The sequence below is a fragment of the Colias croceus genome, chromosome 4 (assembly GCF_905220415.1).
Source record: "Colias croceus chromosome 4, ilColCroc2.1".
Lineage (NCBI taxonomy): Eukaryota > Metazoa > Arthropoda > Insecta > Lepidoptera > Pieridae > Colias > Colias croceus.
The window spans coordinates 5,739,365-5,761,876 of NC_059540.1; the positions used below are offsets into that span (position 1 = coordinate 5,739,365).

The 22,512-nt window shown below is 32.3% G+C and overlaps 1 protein-coding gene across 6 annotated transcripts in view; it reads left to right on the forward strand.

The window, feature by feature from the left end:
• Nucleotides 1-7,275: 7,275 nt before the first annotated feature.
• Nucleotides 7,276-22,512, forward strand: part of LOC123691009 (potassium voltage-gated channel subfamily H member 8-like) — a 41,502-nt gene continuing 26,265 nt past the window's right edge. For all 6 annotated transcript variants that reach the window (XM_045635179.1, XM_045635181.1, XM_045635182.1 and 3 more), the window contains exon 1: nucleotides 7,276-7,431. The gene's annotated coding sequence lies outside the window, so the exon portion shown is untranslated. The remainder of the gene's footprint in view (nucleotides 7,432-22,512) is intronic.

Sequence of the window (22,512 nt, forward strand, 5' to 3'; positions counted from 1 at the left end):
AATGAAAATTCAGGATAGCAGCCGAACTGAAACCTCAATATGGAATATTAATATTATGATGATCCACTACGCCCAAGTAATATACATAGGCACTTAACTACCTACTCTTTATGTCACTTCATGTCAATCCATACTAATATTATAAATGCGAAAGTAACTCTGTCTGTCTGTCTGTCTGTTACTCAATCACGCCTTAACTACTGAACCAATTTGCATGAAATTTGGTATAGAGATATTTTGATACCCGAGAAAGGACATAGGATAGGTTTTATCCCGGAAATCCTACGGGAACGGGTTTTTCTTTGAAAACGCGGGCGAAGCCGCGGGCGGAAAGCTAGTAATGAATAAGATCAGTGTATTATTTAATACGTTTTTATATTTACTATGGCTTACGCTACGGCAAATTCTTTTAGTCTAAACAGGCGTAGTAGCATTCTTTCGTTGTTCTTAGTGCGTTCGAAAAAATTCTATGCAATGTAAATAAATAAATAAAATACTGAACAAAACTGAAAACGAACGAAATAATTCTCTTGCTCTAGCTCTGCAGGATATGAGGCAGAAGGGATGGGGACATGGATCACAAAAGATAGTTAATTAAGGTACTATGTATATTGTCGTGGCCATATCGTAGATTTGCTCATTTCATGAAATGATCGATCATTTCGTGAAATGGTCGCATTTCATGAAATGGTCGAATGTCTATTGGCCACATCATGATGTGGTTTGAGCAGATCAATGATAAGAAATCGTTTTTCGATATGGCCAACTAAACGCGCGGTTTTTTCATGAAATGATCAAAATTATTTGATAATATCGTAAAATAGTTACATTAATTATTGGTAGAGGCGCTGAAAGCGCTGTGTTTATGTGATAAGACGGCGGCCGCTGGCGAAAATTTAATTATTCGCAGTTAAAAACTTCATAATTCGTTTTATTACAATATGAAGAAAGTAATATCAAATAATTGACGACAAAGAGGTTCGAGTACTATGGAAAAATGCGTCTAAAATCCTTTACATAAATATATACTTTTTTTAAAAGCGATTCGCTTCTGGCATTCGCCGGCCACTGCCGTGCCGGCAGTTTTTAATGTTTTATGGACTCTCTATTTTATACGATCTGGCCAAATGTGGATGACCAAATAGTGAAACGTTGACGATTTAATGTTCTGATCAAACTATGTTGGCCATTTCATGAAATGCGGCCATTTCGTGAAATGAGCAAATCTACGATATGGCCACGACATACATAATATATAGAGACATTATTTGTAATTGTAAATAAGTAGGTACCCTTTTTATATTTAAAATAATCTGTGTTCATTCAAATTGCAGTCTCTGGGTACAAGAACGCCTACATATAATAATAGTAAAAGGCACTAACTAGTTTTATTACGCAAAAAGTCCCGGGAATGGTCGGGTTTATGGACGTTTTATTGAACAACGGATGCAATGCACGCGTTGTTGTGCTGACTCATGTGATTTGTTTTATTTCCATTTGCGTCCACTCTCTGTAGATAGGGAGGCGAGGTAGCTAAATGACGTAATTCAACGGCGTCGTCGAGACTTATCAAAATCGAAAGAGAAAATAATTTCGAAAAGAAAAGCTTCTATGGTAAAAACCATTTTAGCGGTGGGTTTGGCGTGTACGGATTTTCAAAAATGTAAAAAAAAAACAGTTACTTGGGCATTCTCGAGCGCGTCAGATATTCATACTACGTATGCCCCAAGTCCCTCTGATAACAACGGTATACTAATCTGCCGGTTTGCGTGGTGGGGCTAGGCATAAAAATTCGTCAAAAATGCACAAAAAAAAAATTTACTCGAGCGCGTCAGATTTTCGGAAGGGGTGTTAAGTAGGCCCCAAGGAAGCTCCCCTTAAAAAAACTGACGAATACGACATGACGATAAGTTATGATGAATTTTTGAAAATGCAGAAAAAAAGAGTCCTTTTGAAATACTCGAGCGCGTCAGATTTTCATAGGGGAGGTTTATCTCGGTATCCTGAAAGCATATTTTCTTAATCTGATTAAAATGTTGGTGGGTTCTCTTAATCTGACCGAAAAAGGTTTGTGGGTTTCTTTTTTTTAATCATCGTTATTTCATATCAATTTTTCTTAACTCCCTCAGTTTTCGAGATATACACAAAAAAAACCGGGAGTTTGACTTTTTACGATGCTTCAAGTAAAAAAAGTTTTAACTTTGGACAAAAATGAAAAGAGACCTTTTTTTGTAAAATAAAATTACCTTTTTTGTTTATTTAAACTTTTTTTTGGAAAAAGTAAAGTTCGCGACTTATATGCTGCAACGCGTTTTTCGGAAGATGAAATGGCTCCTCCAGACTTCCGGTCATGCGGAAACCGGCAGATTTTGTATTTTTAGTAAGTTTTAGATTATATTCTTCAAAATAAAAATAAAAACAATCGCGCTCGAGAATGCCGGATTAACGTTTTTTTTTTTACAAGTTCGCGACCCTATAACTCGGCGGCGTCAAGGACTTATGGTCAGATTAGTTAAATTTAGTCTTAAAACACTAAAATCAACCCCCAATATCTTAATCTGACGCGCTCGAGTATTTCAGACTATCGATTTTTTTTTACTAATCTGATCGTCTATCCTAGGCGCGCGTCACTACATATAGAGCTAAATAGTTAACAAGGTTGTTCTATTAGGTCGAAGGTATCTCTCATATCTTAAACTGCCACGCTCGAGTATTACAGAAAATTCCCCTCTTCGCCTCCCTATCTACTGCCACTGTTTTCTATTGGAAATCGAAGCTACAGTCATTTTATGGGGGCTTTTATAGATATAAATGGAATGTGGGTAGAAAATCTGCGCATTGAATACTTTATCCCAACCGCTGCTTTACTTTTATGAGGACTAGGGGCTACATAAAATTGAATTTTAGCGTCTTTCGAATAAATTTTGGTATACCAGTGGTTCCAACGAAAACGGTTACACTAAAAGCCAATTGAGAATCGATAACTACGAAAGTAAAAGGGTATATTATTTATTAACACCGATTTTTATTGTGTGGATTGAGTGAAGTTAGGAGGATGTAGGTATGTAGGTAACCAACATATTATTGTTATAAAATACGTTTAACATAATTATATCTATAATCTAAATAATAAATTTTTAATTATTCCTTAAGGCTCGTTTTGATGACGAAATAGAACCCTTGTTATTGTTCCGACCGCCCGGCCATTTTACCTACCCTCTCTGAGAGACGAGAGTAGTGGCACTTTATGGTGAAACTAGCTCATACGCGTAGATTATATTATATTATGTAGTAGAAAACAATGTAGTCTACAAAATAAGAGCAAGAAATATTATTTTGTTAATACCTTTCTCACAATTGACAACCAATGCATTGACGAACATGATTTCAAATGAAAATATTTTGAAAGAATCATATCAAAAGACTGCTAAATGCTAAATGTACTATAAACTATTCCTAGTAAGCCAAAACAAACAACGAATATTGATTAATTACCTAGTCTGCAGATAGGAATTTGAATCAGATTGAAACTACATGCCATAACTGAAACAACGATTGAGCGAGCATTGCAATTTGTAAATCATTTTGTATCCATTTACTGATTGCTATATAGTATACATAGATATATCGCAATCTCTTGATAGGTCTTTTGTTTCGGACATTTATATTTAATGTATAAATTGGTAGAGCTGTATGAATAATTGCTTTTAAGCGCTTTTAAGCGCTTACTGACTGTTGTATTGAGTCTTTTTCTGTATGAGAAGTGGGTAAGAACTGAAACTTTGTAACTGAAGTATTTTTATAGTTTCATTTAAGTTAAATATTGTAATATTGATGCTGTCACCGTATGTGTCTGTATGTATGTGTATATATGTATGTATATAATAGGGATGTTTATATGTACTTTGTATTTATATTATTTTATCTACTTAAACTACTTTTATGTATGTATGTATAATATGTACCTATGTATGTGTATGTAGGTTTATGTAGGTATATTATGGATGTATATATGTTCTCTGTGTTTATACTATTTTATTTATGTATTTTAAACTTTATAAATGCACCTCTTGCCCATAAACTAATACTTACACTGTTTTTCCTTGACCACCAGGTTGTCTGGAAGAGATCGCTGTCTTAGCGATAAGACCGCCTGTTGTGCTCAACTGTGTCTATTTATTTTATATATTTACTCTTGTAATTTTTTTTTACTTATTGGTGCACAATAAAGTATTTTTGTTGTTTGTTTGTTTATTTTTTATATGAAAAAAAAGCGGCGAAGAACGGTGTGTCGCCCAGTGAGCGACCGATCACCACCGCATGTATGAGCTTTTACAAGTTTCCTGGTGCAGGTGCTAAAAAGCTTTTAAAAAGGGTTAGGTTATATTGTCCCTCGGGACCTAGATAATACGAACGTAAAGAAAGACTACAAGAAAAATAAACTTTTGTTTTATAGCGTTGCTAAAAAAAACAGATACATATAATATTATTAAAAAAATCGGTAAATTAAGTAAAATTATAAAAAATAAATATTTTAATTTTTATATCTATAGATAAAGTGGTAACGTATGCTGTGTAGAGCTTGCTATGTAGAGTTATACGAATACTTTAAGAAATATTCTAACGAACGAAAAAATAGGAATCCCTTTTCTGATTAGAAATGTTTGAGGGAGGTAGAGATTGCTCGTTCCACACTCATCACTCATCGTATGAATAGCACTGCTACGACAGTTTCGTATCATGTTTTCTAAGCTTTTATTCAAAAGACTTGGCTAATATTGGGTATTTTATACCTACCCGCAAATCTGCAATTTCGTATAAAGCCCCAAATATAATAAGCCATGTGCTTATTATATTTGGGGCTATTTTACCCCTAGTTCATTTGCAAAATCTACGCTATAGCTGACTGAGCCTTGTTACTAAACAACAGATACCTACTACAACCTAAGACCTCGCTTAGGTCTTAGGTCTAAGCAGTTAAGCACCAAATACTTACTTATAATACAGTTTTCTTAAATCAAACTCAAATGGACATCTTTGATGATAATTATACCTATTCCACTATTTAATAGTTGCCTCTAACCTTCACAGGTTGAAATTTTAAGTGAGTGAGTTTGTTGATTGATTTATAGATACATTAACTCTTATAAAATCTATTCTACTCTATTACTCACGACTGTACAAATATAAACATTTTCACATGTAACGAACAATATACCGGTGTGTTTTCTCATGAAACATATTGCCGAATGTTTGTTCGTTTACAACGTGTAATTGGAAAACCGATCAATAAGTACCTGCTCTCACTATTTGCTTGACCTTAAATAAACTGATATAATATGAATCGTAACTATAATATACTAGACGACACTAAGAGTTTTTTTTAATGAGATGAAATGTTATTTATTAGTAAATAGATAGGTACTTAATTCTCTAATGTTCATTGTTCATTAAAAAAATTCAGCCGTTACAAAGATAATGCCGGACAGAGACGTATGTCTCTGTCCGGCATTAGGTATCTAAATACGAAGGATAAAAAAAAAGATTGTCTTTTTTAGACTAGGCTAAAATATCACATATTTATTAACATCAAAATTTATTCGAGGAACTTCAATATTGCCGGTTTGTAACAACACACTTTTATGCTTCGAAAAAAATAAATTATTTAAAAACAAATTGTTTATAGTGCGCCATAAATCCTGTAACGTGTAAATATTTTACGTGAATTGTGATTTTTTTGCTCGCTGCTGAATTTTATTTATACAACAAAGAAAATGGGAAATGACGTTAATAATTTGTGGACGCCTCACCATCCATCAATTAGATACTTTTACAGAAAATTAACCACGAAAAGCAATTTTAAACACTTCCACGTCCCTCTTTCTTTTTTTTTAAGTTGTAAAGTATTATAACAATGTCTATTAATCTACCTACGTATTAATTATTAACTTGTCTCATGTATAAAGTAGTTAAAGAATTTTCTAAAAACTAATCCGTTTAAAGTCTAACCTATATAAGCGCTTTAAAAAGCACTCTCTTAGAGAAGATATTTTGAACATCTTCACAATCGTTATAACAAAATGACTCTAGTAGTCATAGGCTATACTTAAAACCACATAATACCCTTTCCTGCAATAAACTATGCAATTGGCAAGTGACTTATCTTGAACGCTTATTGGTTGCTTCTAGTTCTGATGATGGGAACGATAATGAGGATGTAAATTGGCCTGTTAGTAACAGGGACTTTAACTGTCTCCATAATGCTACTATACTTTTATTTTTTCTATTCGAATATTAAAAAGGTTTGTTTCTTATGATAAAGGAAAAGTTCTCAACTGATTTATAACATACATTTTTACCGAGCGAATAGGCTCTATTTTTTTCATCAGTGTCAACCTGGAAGGAGCCGGGCTGCTATAACACTATACCTAAAACTACTATGATGAAATTATTATTCCTATAAAGAAACCTTATAAACGTCACAACTTTTTTGGTATTCAATATAAAGGTTATATATTACATATCTACCACATTATCAAAATAACAGGTCGACGTGTTGCCATACAGGCAATTCTATTAAGGTATAGTATACTCAGCTAATTCAATCTCATGCTATATGAACAATTGAAGCCAAAAGGGTAGACGTTTAACGTGTTGCTAATTGTTACTTTATACACAGTCACATACCTATCATCGTTGATTTCACCTTATTTGTTTATGTTAATATTTTAAGCCTAACCGAATCATAATATCCTGTATCCTACGCGCCATCAATATAATTTTCCCACGAAATTATCAACCATTATCAAATTAATATTAAAGACATAATTATATAACGTAATCAAATATGTAGAGCGAAAATAGTAGGAATTATGAAAATAAAAAATAAACTCTATTTCTAATACATATATGTATAAACTCATATGCAAGTATCTTAAGCACCCATTATTGTTTAATATTTGTTTTTTTTATTACAATATCCTCTTCAATATATTTAATTTATACTACTGTAGAACAAGTAAAAAACAATTTTTGATGGCTATTAAGACTATATTCTTCCACGATAACTTTAAACCCCGAAAACAATAACTAGTCATAGACAAATATACATCGTGACACTAATGAGGGTGTTTTTAAGTCCCCGATAGGAAGTATTGGGGCTAGGGGAGACGAGAGGTGGCCCGGGGAACCTGTAGAACGTAGCGTATCTGTTGCGCCCGCCCGGTGCCTGCCGCCCGCCCTGGCCGAGCCGCAGGCAGTCTGTGTCCCCGCGCTGCCCGTCACGCCGCGTACGCGGTCTCGCCTCGAGAAACCAGACGCACGTGTCTTAAATCTTTGTGTTAAAAATACGATGCATACAAAAACATATCGCGTGTTTAATGTGTACGCGCACTGAATTTTTGAACTTTAAACCGATTGGTTATAATTAAGGTAAAGCATTTGGAGTATTCTGTGGACTTTTTTTATTTTATTGCTAGCGAATGTATTTTATTACTGAAACTGCAACTGCTATTATTGATTTTCCAAAATAAATAAATAATCCTATGTTAGAAATCATTTTTTTTGTGGGAGTAGCTATCATAAGGATGATTCAAATAGGTACTTTCAATAAATCTTTCAATTTGCGGAAAAGGTGGGACTTACAATTTACTATGTTATGTTAGCGTGCGCTTATAAAAGCAATATTAAAAATTTTCCATAATAAATAATCTCTCTATTATTTACACATGAATAGATCCTACGCAGTATGGCTACGATAACATTAATTAATAAAAGCTAGTTGAAACTCACGGTTCCAAGGAAGAATCTATGATTTTATTTATAAGTTGAATATATTGTTTGATTTTCCTCATTTTTAAATGTTGAAATTAAGCTTAATGTTAAATAAGTATTTGAATTTAGATTTTATTTTAATTCTTTGAATCGTATATAATTATTATATTTTTTTATTTAACATGGAACTAGGAACCTTTTAACCAGTTTGACAATGCTTTGTAAAGCGTAAACAGAACCTACCAAAAAGAGCTCCTTTGTACAGTGTACCTTTGTGAAGTGTCTCGGAAGTGGCAGTAATTTAACCCTTTTGAACTAAAATCATGTGTTCATATTATTCAACATACTTAGATACGACTAATTTGTATGATATCGTTATACAAAATATCAATATCTCTATGTTATAAATAAAACTGCTTTACAACATTTTCAAACAAATTTAATTTATTATAGGGACGAGATTAAATTTTACCTTTTATGCTAAACTTTCTCTTAGAAATATTCACTTCACGGCAATCAAAATTTGCTTATTCAGAACGAAGCAATTCAACAAATCCCCGATGATTAGAGAGCCGAAGTAAAGTTGTGGAATGCTTATCTGTATACGCTATCTCCGATCAATACAGATAGTATAGAATTTGGCAGTGTTAAATACATTTTTATGTTAATTCATCGAATTAAATTCATGAGGAATATTTGTGTAACCGTTTTTCCCACTGAATTTAGTGTAGTGGAGTAGTTGCCGATTTTAAAGTGATATTTTGATAGTGAACGTGAAGTGATTAGTTGGTGGGGGGTGAACCAATGACCGATAGAGGCGGGTTGCGCTCCATCGATCCCTTTCCCGCCACACCGGCGCGGACCCACTGAGTGAGTGCATACACGTGCATATTCATACAGCTCTGCTATCCTGCTGTGATTTTCCAGGGCCACAAAGCCTAGCAATCTCATTACTCAGGTTGACACAAGATAAACTTGTCATACGTGTGGAGATAACATGTACATACAGTATAAAGTCTTAAACAGGATTATGAGAAGTTTATGATTTGTCTCGTGCTAATTATGAAAATCGTATAATTATTCTTGTTGTTCAACGTACTCTGAACAATTGTTTAGGTGCAAAGCAATGTGACTATTAATAGAGTTATAGCGCTCAATCATTAAATGTTTGTTACTTTTGTTTTTAACGATAACGTGTGCCTCATTTCAAACTCAAAACAGCTTCCTGATTTGAAATTTTTTGTCGAAAAAAAAAAGAATTTGAATCCAAATACAATGAATCATATTATTATAAGTATTTCATTGTGTTGTTATTAAACGAGAAATTTTATAGTTAACAAATTCTATCAATTAAGCAAAAAGTATTGAGGGAAATATCGATTTGGTAAGACAGGGTGCTACTTAATCAGTATTAAGTTTGAATTTTATGTTATAATAAATTTGAATATTCAGGGAACTGAGGGCGGATCTTGTCCGACGTGACGTTAAGGTTCACTCGGACTGTCATAAGCTTAACACATTATATTAATGAATCTAGGATTGTAGGTAAAGAAGAAGTAATGAAGAATATTAAAATGTTACCGACACAATCAGCCGCCACAGATCCTAATAAAAATTTAAAAATACTTTGAATAAATACCACAATCATAAAGCAACATGGTGGGTAGCAAATATTTATTTACACTACGCTACACTACTCGCAGACGTGTAGAAATATTTGCGGTGAGCCTTAGGCCAGTAAATCAAGCTTTTCTATACGATCAGGGACAGCGGAAAAATTGTACAGACCAGTCAACTGGACTTTTCGACCAAAGGCGTTATTTTTACCCTGAAATTTACGGCTACGGGAGGTGCCCCGACAAATGATCAATAAAAATCGATTGTTATGAAAGACCACTTATTCCTTTGTTATAGAAACTGCAAAACACATACACATTTTATTTTAAACCGTTCCCTATTTTCAGAACTGAATTCTTGTTTGAAGATGTTTTATGGTGGCTTGAAAGTTAGTTTTGGTAAAGTTATATACTTTTCTGACTTTTTCATCCTGATTTCCTAAGTAATTTTTAAGAGAATAAGTAATTGTCTTAATTAAGATCACATTACCTATCTCAGTTCATAGAGTCGTAAATAAATCGAAATGTTTCACAGAAGATCTAAACGCTTTGTTGTCTGCAGATTAGAAGTTGAATTTCCTAAAGGAACAACTTGTTAATTAAGCAGTTGGAGAATTATTAGATGTCGGGTTAATATGTTGACCAAATATAATTGGGACCCGTTAATATACCTACTTAATTACGATAAATATTCTTATTCTTATTCATAAATATTCTTAGTACACAACTTTACAGCTATATTGGTCTACATATTAATACAGCTAACATTGCAATTTCCCGTGACAAGTAATCTACAAACAAAATGATCATTCTGATTGTTGTTATAAGTAATAGGTATATTGTATGGATATGTACTCAACAAAACATTAATGGAATAATATCTATTCTGAGAAAATATACTTTAACGTAATGCGGTACGTCTTCCATAAAATAAGGAAAAATGACAGACTTTTAAGGTTTCCTCTATTCAAAAATACGGTACAATTCTCCAAGACCATTACTTCTAACCATGAACGAGGTATCTTAAAGTACAGGCAAACGTAATAGAATTGAACGAAAATCCGAGAATTTTAAGAAAACAAAACACTAATATTATTATGTCAATATAATGAAACTAGATTTTTCATCGCGGTAAAAAGTAGCCCTGTCTATATGTTACTGTTCAACCTCCTTACTATCTCCATAAAAAAATGAACATGAACTAGTTCCCATGCGAAGAGAGAAAAAAAAACAAAGACTTTTTGAAAAAAAAGCATTACATACTACAAACAACAGTAATAAGCGACTTTAACCGTAATTATCTATCCATTTCTTATATTAATTTTTTTGTATTATAAATTCGCTAACATCGTCATTCCTCATATTTATTAAGTAGTTAGGCTTTAACATATTATTACAACGTATTTTCATATTATTGGTTCATGTGGTTTGTGCATGTTTAATTTTATTTCTCCTGTACAAAGCAACGATTCGTCAATTCCATTCTGTAAGGGAATAACGTATCAACATCAACATGTATATGGGTAAACCACAAAAAGGGATTCTGATCATTTGCAAAAGGTAAAGCCTTTGACAATCAATTTGACGACATGCTAGCGTTGACAAATAGCGATTTGGAATGAAATTCGTAAGGTATGCCTCACTTTTGATGTAGGTATGATGTCTCCTTTTCACAGAAATGGTAAATGTAGAAATTAACTCGTGACCCGTAAATAAACACTTGTAGGAGAATAAGAACAAAGAATCTGTAGTTAAGTAAACTATTATCGATTACCTAGCTATAAATAATAACATAACGTCGATTGCTGAAAACGATACACAGTCCACAGAAATAATAGAGAATGAGATACATTTATTTGTGTTTGTCACACGAAGTTTAAACAGAATTATATGTCTGCACGGGTAATTCATTTGTCTGCGGTTGATTCAGGACTTGCTCTTAAATAACATGATAAACAAGTTTAGATTTAAACAGAAATGTACACAAGCGAGGAATATTACATTAAACGATTAGGCTAAGGGAAGTACAAAACAAATTGCTATTGTGAAGTCAGCGGGAACGCGATGGAATTTAAAGCTATTTTCGTTTTATTAAAATACTTTGATACATCCAAATTCTAATGCGGAGTATAAAATGTAATTAAACTGTTTAGGCCCTATGCTATAAAATAAAGGGTTAATAGTAATATTTCCAAATTATAATTAAGCGTTGAAATCAAAACCAATTTAATTCGAATAAGTTTTTCTTAATGGAAGGACTGAAAAAATAAGTAAGAATTTTTACCAACAATCGTTTCAATTTCTATTTTCAGCATTTTATTGACAATTTCCAAATTTTATTCCCAACAAGTAAACCAATTAATGAAGAATGAGTCAAGGCAAGCAATAGTGTTTTCCAGATTTTGGCAATTTGCCCACCCACGTAAACTGGTAACTAATTGATAGTATTCAAGCGAAAATATCGGACACGTTTCGTTGTAGTCGTTGTTATAAATTTTTGTTGAATTGCTATTAAATTATCTCATCTTCTTATCGCTCTATATTATTTTTTGTCGGAGTTAAATTGTAACTAACACATATACAAATATTTTTTCTAGGTATATAGTAAAAGAAGTGATAAAATACATATTATCTTAAAAATATATCGTGATTTCATCATGTAAAATTTATATAATGAAATCTTGGAACGAGCCATGTTCAATTATATTATCTCGTTGTAACTTATATAAGATTATAGTAGCGGGTGTATAAATAAAGCCTTACATTTTGTGTACGCAGCTACGAAGCTATGTTTTACAATATTGATAATAATCTGTAGACGTGTAGCAATTTGAGTTTCAATTAAATTTGAATGATTCTGCGTACATTGTCTCAAGTATATTTGGAATAAACATAATAGTAAAACAATTGGAGCTTTATACCTCTATCCAATCATCATCCATACACCCATAGGTAAATATTTTGGGTTTATAACGTCGCAGCAATCATATTGAAGGTTCTTTTTCAGTCTTTCAAACAATTGCTATTGATAAATAATTCTAAAACTTAATATATGCTATAGTTGGTACAATATACCTACATAAATGTGGTTTTATGATAGAAAAATGTATATATTCATCAAATTATAATCCTGCCCATACGTAAAAATAAAAGAATAAACTAATAACCGCACCAATTTATATTATTAAAATATTTCAGCGTCCAAACAAATAACTTTTGGAATAGCTGTAATGCGGCGCAGATATTACTTTGTAGAAAAGCGTGGGTACGTTATCAATTATCATGCAAACACTTGGTAACATTTTATTAGCGTATCTCTTTGAAATCTCGTTAATCCACCTGAAGTTGATGATATCATTGCAATGGCATTATCATTCCCGAACGTATTCTGTGACACGTGCCATTAACCCTTTTCGTATGATTAAAATGGAAATAAAACAGTGTGAAAGAAAAAATTGTTTGGAGCGACGCCAGAGCGATACGATACGATACACCATTTTATCTTCTTATCACCCGTTTGTCATCAAACAATTAAGTTTGTTTAGATTCATTAGTTTATTAACCTGCCATCTAAAATATGTAGGTACAATTATTTTTTTTATAAAGAGAGGAAAATGTGGGAAAAACGTCCGCCTCCCGCACTTTAGAAGCGGGGCCGAATGATTTCCGAATGTAATAAACTTGTAGAATGTAGGTAAACCATGATTGCGTCTACTGTGGTTTTGAACAGATGTTGCTTGTTACTGCTTTTAAAATAACAAAACAATTTTAACACAGTTTTCTTTGAGATACTCGTTAACGTCTTTTGAAGCTATAAAAGAAAAATGTAAAGGGCATAATATATCTGAAAATTTAATTCGATTTTATAATGTAAACATTTCTTTTAATAGCAATTCCTTTGCACTCTATAATACTAGTCTGTTTACCTTGGTGCGAGTGATTAGAACTATTTTTGTAGGACTTGGAAAATGTTCATATTATGTAGGTTCAATGTTTAGATTATTGTGTTGATAATATTTATATTATCATTTTCCATTTGATATTTAACAGTAACAAAATAAGAACTAATTTCCAATATTGCGGTTATGCTACGATGATGCTCAATTCAATTATTATCAAAATATGTGGTCTCAAAAAATTGTTAAGTGTGTAAAGTTTTTTGTTAAAAGCTAAAATCCTCCTCATAGTATAAACGCAAAAGTTTGTAACGATATGCATAATATGTTCGTTCGTTACTGCTACAGACTAAAAACAGGTAGGGATTTGTAAGGGTCCAAAGATAGATTATTATAGTCGTTAATCTGTCATAGTACAACGCGACTGAAACCGCGGCCTCCAGTTAGTAATAAATAATAATACAAATATTGTATGGCTTCGGTTATAGATAAAAGAGTAAGAGATAGAGATTACATAGGTACCTATTATTTTTGTGAGTTGATGACTTGCACTAGAGCTTACACTATGCCGTTGATCTAGTGGAAAAGTTTGCGCAGCTGAATGAGTTTTATAAAGCACGGAGGGTATAAAAATCTGTGGATATTTTTCGTATTTTCCCTCCGTATTCCTCGAATATGTTTCATTTTGTAAAAAATTAAAATCTGAGCGTATTTTCGGGTAACCTAGAAATGAAAACATTTCGTTAAGACTGGATTAATTATTAATATTGAAACATTTTGAGCTCTACACAATTCTTTTGAGGCTCTTAATTAAAAATAAGTATTTTAAATCTGTTTTTCTATGTACATACATGTTGTTTGAGATGTTTATTGTTTTTCATTCGTTATTTTATACTATAGATTATAGACACAAGCATGTCTCATAGGTAACGATCATCAGTTTAATTCATCATAGAAAGAAAAAACAAATACCTATACTATGTTCTATTTGAAATAAGTAAATTTACTAATTAGCTTCTATTTAAGGGACAATACCTTGTTGTTCAATTTTACGAGAAAAACAAAGATAATAAATATACTAAAGTTCTTTTATGCTTACTATGACGCACCAACGAAGCTTTCATTACTTATCCGGATAAGAAAATTAAACTTCTGGCCTTGGGCAGTATCCATAATAATTCTGTACCTACGTTTTTAAATAAATTGTCTTTCTAATCATTCAGCACATCGAGAGTACTTTAATATACCTAGCTACTTTTATTTCAGCAATCAGTAAAAAAGAAGATAGCCGTTGTTGCAACGTGTTCCGTATTTACACTGTGAAGTGCTTTGTTTCATGCTCGAGCCTCGAATGTAGGCCGTCTTATATATTAAGCTTAATTGCAAACTAATTTAAGATTTCCGTACTCTCACCTTTCACTACATCTGGTTTAAACAATACATACTCAAACAGCTGGTATTAATCAACAAAATTTTAAGAAGCTTTCATAAGCTTTTTTGGAAAAAATTATAAAAACTTTTTGTTCCACAGTGTCGTGTATCCTTAACAAACTGCTTAATATAATCTTCGTATATCAATCATCTTCTTATGATGCTGCTGTATAATATCGGTTTTACGGACTTCCTAACTATTTAGCATAAAACAGCAAATACACGAGTTTCTTGCGAGATCTTCGTTCACTTTGTGCTACAGTCAGATAATAATATAATAATACCATCTATGAGCTTTCCATAACTAAAGTACTTACCTGATAGAAGCAGAACAAACATAATTGAAAAACAAGATTTGAGTTTTTGAACGAGTAAATATCTACATAAGTATATATCTATTACTATGGAGTATAAGTTTTTCTCCAACTTATCTATGGTGTATAATAACCTCTTCCTTTAAATGTATGGCCAGTAAATATTTATGCAAAAGACAAGTCAGTAATTGAAAGCGCAGTGAGAAATCATTTCTTATATACTTATTCCGCATTCTTAGATATTTATATCCCTTCCCTCCCTCCCTCTTATTTTTACAAAATGACGCCTGGACTCTACTAGGTTTCTTGTAATGTAATATATTATTTTTAATAGGTATTAAAATAATTTCTTTTTCATATTTTTCGCTGCTGTTATTTATGTAGAGAGAAATTTAAATGCAGAAATATTACCGCTCATTTCACGCTTTTCCTTTCCACACCTTTCAATCGAGTAGTCTTGACAGATATATTATTTTATTTGCATCATTTTCAGTATTATAAATCTTCACATGAAAATATGTAATAATGTCAATTCGATAAAGTGCGAATGAAAGCTAACATTTCCGAATGGTCGGCATCAAAATAACAGCTTAGTAAGTACACAATCAGATTAAACACAGTTAATTCTACGCAGAGCTATTACGGTATGATAAGAACTAAAGCCTCCCTGTCACTCCGGACAGCTTTGAGCCTGCAGTTTGCTACGCGTTATACCCCATTTCGAGTTGAAACAGCATCCACAATGAACTAAAGGGATCTCGTTTAGATGTGAACTGACCAGATACAAAGTTAAAGCGGGCATTATAAATCCGTATCAAAATAAATTAGGTATGTTAAAAGGTCTAAAGTAAGCGACCAAATAAAAAACGTCTCAAAATTGTTGTTTAATGTTGCAAAAATTGAATTATTTTTAATTCAGTGATTATATGCTTAACTTGCAGTAATTCACACCAAATTCTGTGTATTATGTATTCTATGATTAAACAGACTGTTTGTAGCATATTAGATGTTAATTTACTTAACTCATAAAAGACATAATATATCATTTCATGTAGATCCATTATTTTTTCTCAGTAGGCAATAAATACTGATGAAAAAGCAATATGTCGATTCCTAAGTAGGTTCGAGTGAGGTAAATAATAAAACTATATTTTATGAATATAATATTATGTCAATGAGGTATAGTAATAATGCGATAATACGCATCAATAACCCAGATAAAGTTTTGATTGCGTCATAAATTTATCAAACAATATGATAAATACATTTATTATTATTATCAAGCTGGAAATATAAATACATTGCGGATTTTTTGTGCATAAAATATGATAAAAATAACAAACTGGTTTGAATAACATGAAACATTGGTAATTAATGCTATGATCACCCGTGCCTAATAATCAATATAAGGTGAAGCTGAGAAAGGTATCTCGTTACTAAGTGGCTAATCTGGTCCTTTATAAATTGGGTTAACCCTCATAGATAATATTCCACGTAAAGGTACATACAGTTTCCCTTAAGATTTTGGATTAAAATTATAACAACCTTTGAACAAAAGCTCTCCCATTAAGTAGCATAATCTGTGAAGGAATCTCTAAATCAACGTCAGCCTAAACAATACCATGTGTTGTACTCTTGTAATCCTCAACGTAATTTATTTTATACGAAATTCCATACGAAAAGGTTTCCTAAATAATAGATGGTCGATCATTTTGATTGGCCTTAAATATTGGGTTTTATCCTAAAATTTATTGTACAAATATAATTGTATTAACGTAAAATATACACCAGCTTATGCTATTCCCAGTGGAACTGAATTCGCTGGTTGGTGGTTCCATATTGTAGATGCGAATAAGGAAAATAAGTGAGTAAATAAAGTTATTTATGAATGGAATATTCAATTTTAGGTAGGTATAAGTACCTAAGAAAGTATCAAATGACCCTGTGTTATGTCTTTCAGCTGTTTACAATTCAGAAGAAGAGAAAAGAAGGTCCTGTGATCAAAAGTTGAGAACATTTTTTTTGTCGAGGATCGCTGTTAGCCCAGGAGTGCTAGAGCTTACGGTTCTTGACATCGATTTGTGGATAAATGCCCATATTACTATGCATGGAAGTTTGTACCTACCTCAACACACGATATACCATTGACAAAATCTAGATGAAACAATTTAGCTTGACTCCATGGAATTAGCAAGTCATATAAACTTTACTGATCAGTGACTTAACGATTAAATATAAAATATGATCCGTAAGCCCATTTGGGCCAAACGAGCATTTTATTATCACATTTTCAGAAATTATTTCGAATCTGAAATTAACACCGTGCACACTTTACGAGCAGAACCAAGATCTCGCAAAATTTGTCATTTCGTTAAATGGTTTACACCGAGAGTGAGGCATGAGAGAGAAATTTATCTTTCATTAAATGTAAATTATTATAAATGGGTTCACAGTTGAATTAGACGGAATAGAAAATCTAATTTAACTTTCTATGAGTACAGCTATATCAGCAGCAGATTACCATCAACTTTATACATGGGACCGAATTATAAATGATAGAATTGGTATCACTCAAACAATTTACAGATTGATTCCAAATAAAAAAAAAATGTGTGCGTGTACGAGTATGTACACACGTGAGAAGTGAAACTTCTTTATGACCTTATTTTTCAAAAAATAATTTACTATATGCAACTTTACAGAAATAGGCACGTCGAATCACGCGTGGTAGGGATAATAGACCGGGAGATACTGACACAAAATTTCGAGTCATTTGTAACAGGATGGCGGTTCTACAGGGGTCTTAGTACGCAATGACAAAAAGAAAAACGATAGTGTGAACGCTGGTACCGGCGGCTTAGTCGCGTGGGCGTTAGTCGAACTCTTCGGAAAATAGCGAAATCATCGTTTTTCTTTTTGTCATTGCGTACTAAGACCCCTGTAGAACCGCCATCCTGTTAAAAATGACTCGAAAATTTGTGTCAGTATCTCCCGGTCTATAAGAAAAAGATGGCACGTAGCGGAAAAATGTCACGCGTAACGAAAAAATTTTACACTAAATTTTTTTCAAACCCCGATAAAGAAGTTTCACTTCAAAAATACATACTTCAATTTTTACATAGTGTCTATTTTGTATAAATAATACTTTTATTTAAGGAATTTCCTCAAATGTTTATATTGTAAAATCCATGTTATTGTTAGAGATAAAGAGAACATAAAGTACTTGAAAGTCATCAGAACTTTATGTAACACTCAAATGAGATAGTACTTGCATCTAATTTTATGATGTAAACATAATGTTTATTACATCCTATTGTTTCATCCGTTTGCTCTTCAAAGTATACCTATATTTTTAACTCATGTAAAATAGTGTAGGTATTTTAGAAACGGAAGCAAGGTATTCTGGTGTAGTAATAATGTGTAATAATAAAACAGGTATATTAGGTTGTAGGTGATATATAAACTCAAAACTCATCATAATTTTCAAAAAGACGTATTGCTTGACCAACAGCGTCATAATTTGTACTACTTATACTATCTATATAATATACGTAGGTACTGCGTATATGTCTGCCTGTCTTCTAATTCTGAACACAGTTGATCATGTCTTAAGAAAAATAACAGGGATCCACGTCACAAATGTCCCTCTATTTTTCACGCTTAGCGACGAAAACAAAAAGTTAAAGTAAATTTTTCTAAGACATTTATGAAAAAAGTTCCTAACAAATCCACGTTGAGTTTTATTACAAAAACTCTCTACAATTGGGTCGCTCTAATGTTCCACTTCAGTATTACCGACTATATCTGAAAATATGTACCTACACGCCCGTTTCTATTTTGTTCTTGGTCGCAAATCGCAATGCAAAATACTTTAAAACTCTGATTTTTATTTGAGTACTAGCTACTTCTATTTGCTGTTCGGAACTTGGATGGTACGTCAAACTTTACAAAAACTTTTTCCTTTAGACAAATTTTATTTGCATAATACAGTTGACTGGCTTTTTATTCGATCAATCCATACTATAATATTATAAATGCGAATGTAACTCTGTCTGTCTGTCTGTTACTCAATCACGCCTTACCTACTGAACCAATTTGCATGAAATTTGGTATAGAGATATTTTGATACCCGAGAAAGGACATAGGCTACTTTTTACCCCGGGACATAGGATATGTATTATTCTGTAAATCCCACGGGAACGGGAACTATGCGGGTTTTTCTTTGACTGCGCGGGCGAAGCTGCGGGTGGAAAGCTAGTCATTAATATTTATATCGATTCATAACGCACGTCACGTAGTATTGAAAGATCAGATAATTAAGAAGGTGTTAAAATCATTAATCAATATATAGTCTTTCTCTATATTTTCTGGAGCCTATTCAATGAAATATCTAAAATGTTTCAATAGAGTATCATCAACAACAAAAATAAATAAAGCTTTACCTCCTACCTCGCATAAAAGGTTCAATTTCTAAAGGAGATTCATTTCTTTGGAAAAAGGCTAAGAGGCTAGTTAATAATAGGTACTATTTGCGTTTGAGGTTCTGAGAAAGATAGAAATCTTTAAGGTCACATTTATAGAAATGAAAATTAATATGCATCTTTAACATTCAAGCAGCCCTGTATATGTTGCGTGTCAATAAATCCGTCGCTAATTACTGTAAAAACCATAAAGAACGGCTGAAAGTTCTCTACCGTATCAGAAGCCATTTGTCGACCAAGCTCAGAATTAGACTATGTGATGCCTTAGTGTTGTCCAAATTTAACTATGGGGACGCGTTGTATGGAGATCGAATACTCGCGCGTTCAAAGAAAGCTATACAACGAGTACAAAATGCGTGCGCCCGCTTTTGCTGGGATGTGCCCCCCGATCCCATATAACGCCATACCTGAACAACGCCAGGATTTTAAACATTCAAAATCGTCGAAGGCTGCATTTTGCCGTTCTGCTGTTTGCAGTCATACGGTCTAATGTACCCTCATCCCTTTTCGAAAAATTATCCTGGCTGGGAAATTCGGACACGGTATACAGAACGAGGGCGTCTTTATTTGGTTTAGCTATGCCTCGACACCACACCATGGCATTCAGAGGTGCCTTTAAATATCGAGCAACTAAATGTTGGAACAATTTGCCTCCACCATTACGAAATAAAAGCAGTTTGCCGAGCTTTCGTAATGGATTCAAAAAACTTATAATACAGCAACAAATCAGCCAACCTTAGTTGCTCTTTAATAAAATAAAAAAAATATATATATAACTATGTATATAAAAATAAGGCAATATTATCTTAGTCTATTTATTTTACTTTATCTGTTATTTTATTATTTTTATCAGTGTGTTGAATTTTTTACCATAGAATAGTATTAGCATATGATATATAAGTAAATAGTATATTTAAATATTCTTATGTATACGCATATAATGGATGTATATTTTAAAATGTGTATTTAGATTTATAATTTATTAATTAATTTTAAGTAATTTATAATTTTGTAGCACTGCAAACGTCAGTTGCGATATGGGAACCACTGAAAATCAGTGCTGCGGCTCTAAAGCCACAGATTTCCTGAGTGGTATCCCTATCCAACACACATATACTCAACCACACAATACCTTTGACCTATTGTTGTATAATGTAAATGGCATGCATACTTCTTTTTATTGTAATTTTCATATTGTTTTTGTTCGATGCATGTTACTTTGGTGTTTTTTTTTTGTATGTTTTATTTCTTTTATTTTTGTGTGTTGGATTAAATGCTTTTTCTTTCTTTCTTCTTTCTAAAATTATAGCATTTTTAAGGCTACCTATTATTCCTATTTCATATACATATTTCGGGTTTTTATTTGCATTTGTTCCCGGTCTCATCTGGTTTTTCATGTAGTAATAAAGCGCTTGAGGCTTTTTGGTTAACTTAATTTACTTTTGTATTTGATTTTGTATTTTATATTTTAAATTATTACAACAAAATTGAAATAAATAGGTCATAGAACTATCGGTTACATCATGATCTTGTGTGTGTTTTTTTTATGGAATCTAAATAAAAATTGAAGCTTTGAATATTCAGGTGTATCTTTAGTTCTTTACTAAGCAAGGTTCAAATTGAAGGTGAATATTTCTTAAATTTAATTCTCATGTTAATCAACTCATACTTTCAACCATTGAGATAATACATAAAATTACAACTGTGGAAGAGAAACCGGCGGATGAATATAATGCAATTAGGAACGTTTGGCCATTTCTCAACAGAACTTAAAAAGTCATCTAATTTCTCAAAGCGAAAAATAGCTAAATTATTAAAAAAATGTTTTTGCATCACTTAAATAACTTTTTGTATTCCTCAAATCAAATAGCTTTTTATTTATATGTTATTTATATTTTTCATACTCAAATGTAGGTACATAATAGCTACATTTCTATTCACGTTTAGTCAATTCACGATTTGTGTTGCCAATAAATTATAACCAACGTTATCATCAGATAATAGAAACACGACGCTGCACCGGCCGTTATCAATACTGAATTTTGACGGACACTCCTAAATACATACTCCTGGTATATCTAGTATCTACTACCATATTTTCAATGTACTATATCATATATGAGTTTATTTACAATAGCGAAACTTCCAAACACATTAATTGAAGCAATATGACATATCTGCGTAATGTCTGTTTGGATGAATGTTATGTTTGTTTTTGTATCCTTTTTGTATCCAATAAAACTTGTTATAATTAATTACATATGAAGTTTCGTAATGGAAGTTTTGTCAGAAGGACTAAATAAAGGACATCAGTTATTTTCAATATTATCGTTTTATTTTATTTTATCTTTCTGTGATAGAAATGATCAATATGTGGTCAATGGCTAAGTGCCGAAATGTTAGTTCAGTAAGTACCTACCTATCTACCAAAGTATTCGGTACATGTCATACTATAGAAAAGGCTGTTATACTTTCTGTTCTTATGAATTCAAAAAGCACGTGCCCGTGGTCGTCACATTAAATGCTATGACTGGGTGATTTTTGACATTTTCTATCAAGTTATAATCTTCAGTTATATTTCAGGTACTATTTTGTATCTCGTAGAAAATTTAGAGGTACGTATGAAAAAATTAAGCTCCTTGATTTTGGAAACGTAAATAGAGTTTTTTTATATATTTTAGTTTCTACAAGATAGATGTGTTTTATCTTAAATATCACTTATCCTACAATGTAGGTTCGGCAAGGTAAATCGAAAATGCTACAATAAACGTTTAAGATTAACCCACAAGTGTCCCGTCTTATTCCTTTGTGACCAGTCGGGCTTATTCTATATATCTATACCTACCTATGTCTTTGAGTTTTCGGTTAGTTGGAGAAGCTGAATCTCTCGTAAACCAAAATCCTTTTCAGTCCCTAATACCACAATACAAATTACTCTTAGGTATAGTAAATTACCTACAATATTTTTTCCTTTATACCAAATATATTGACACTCAGTAAT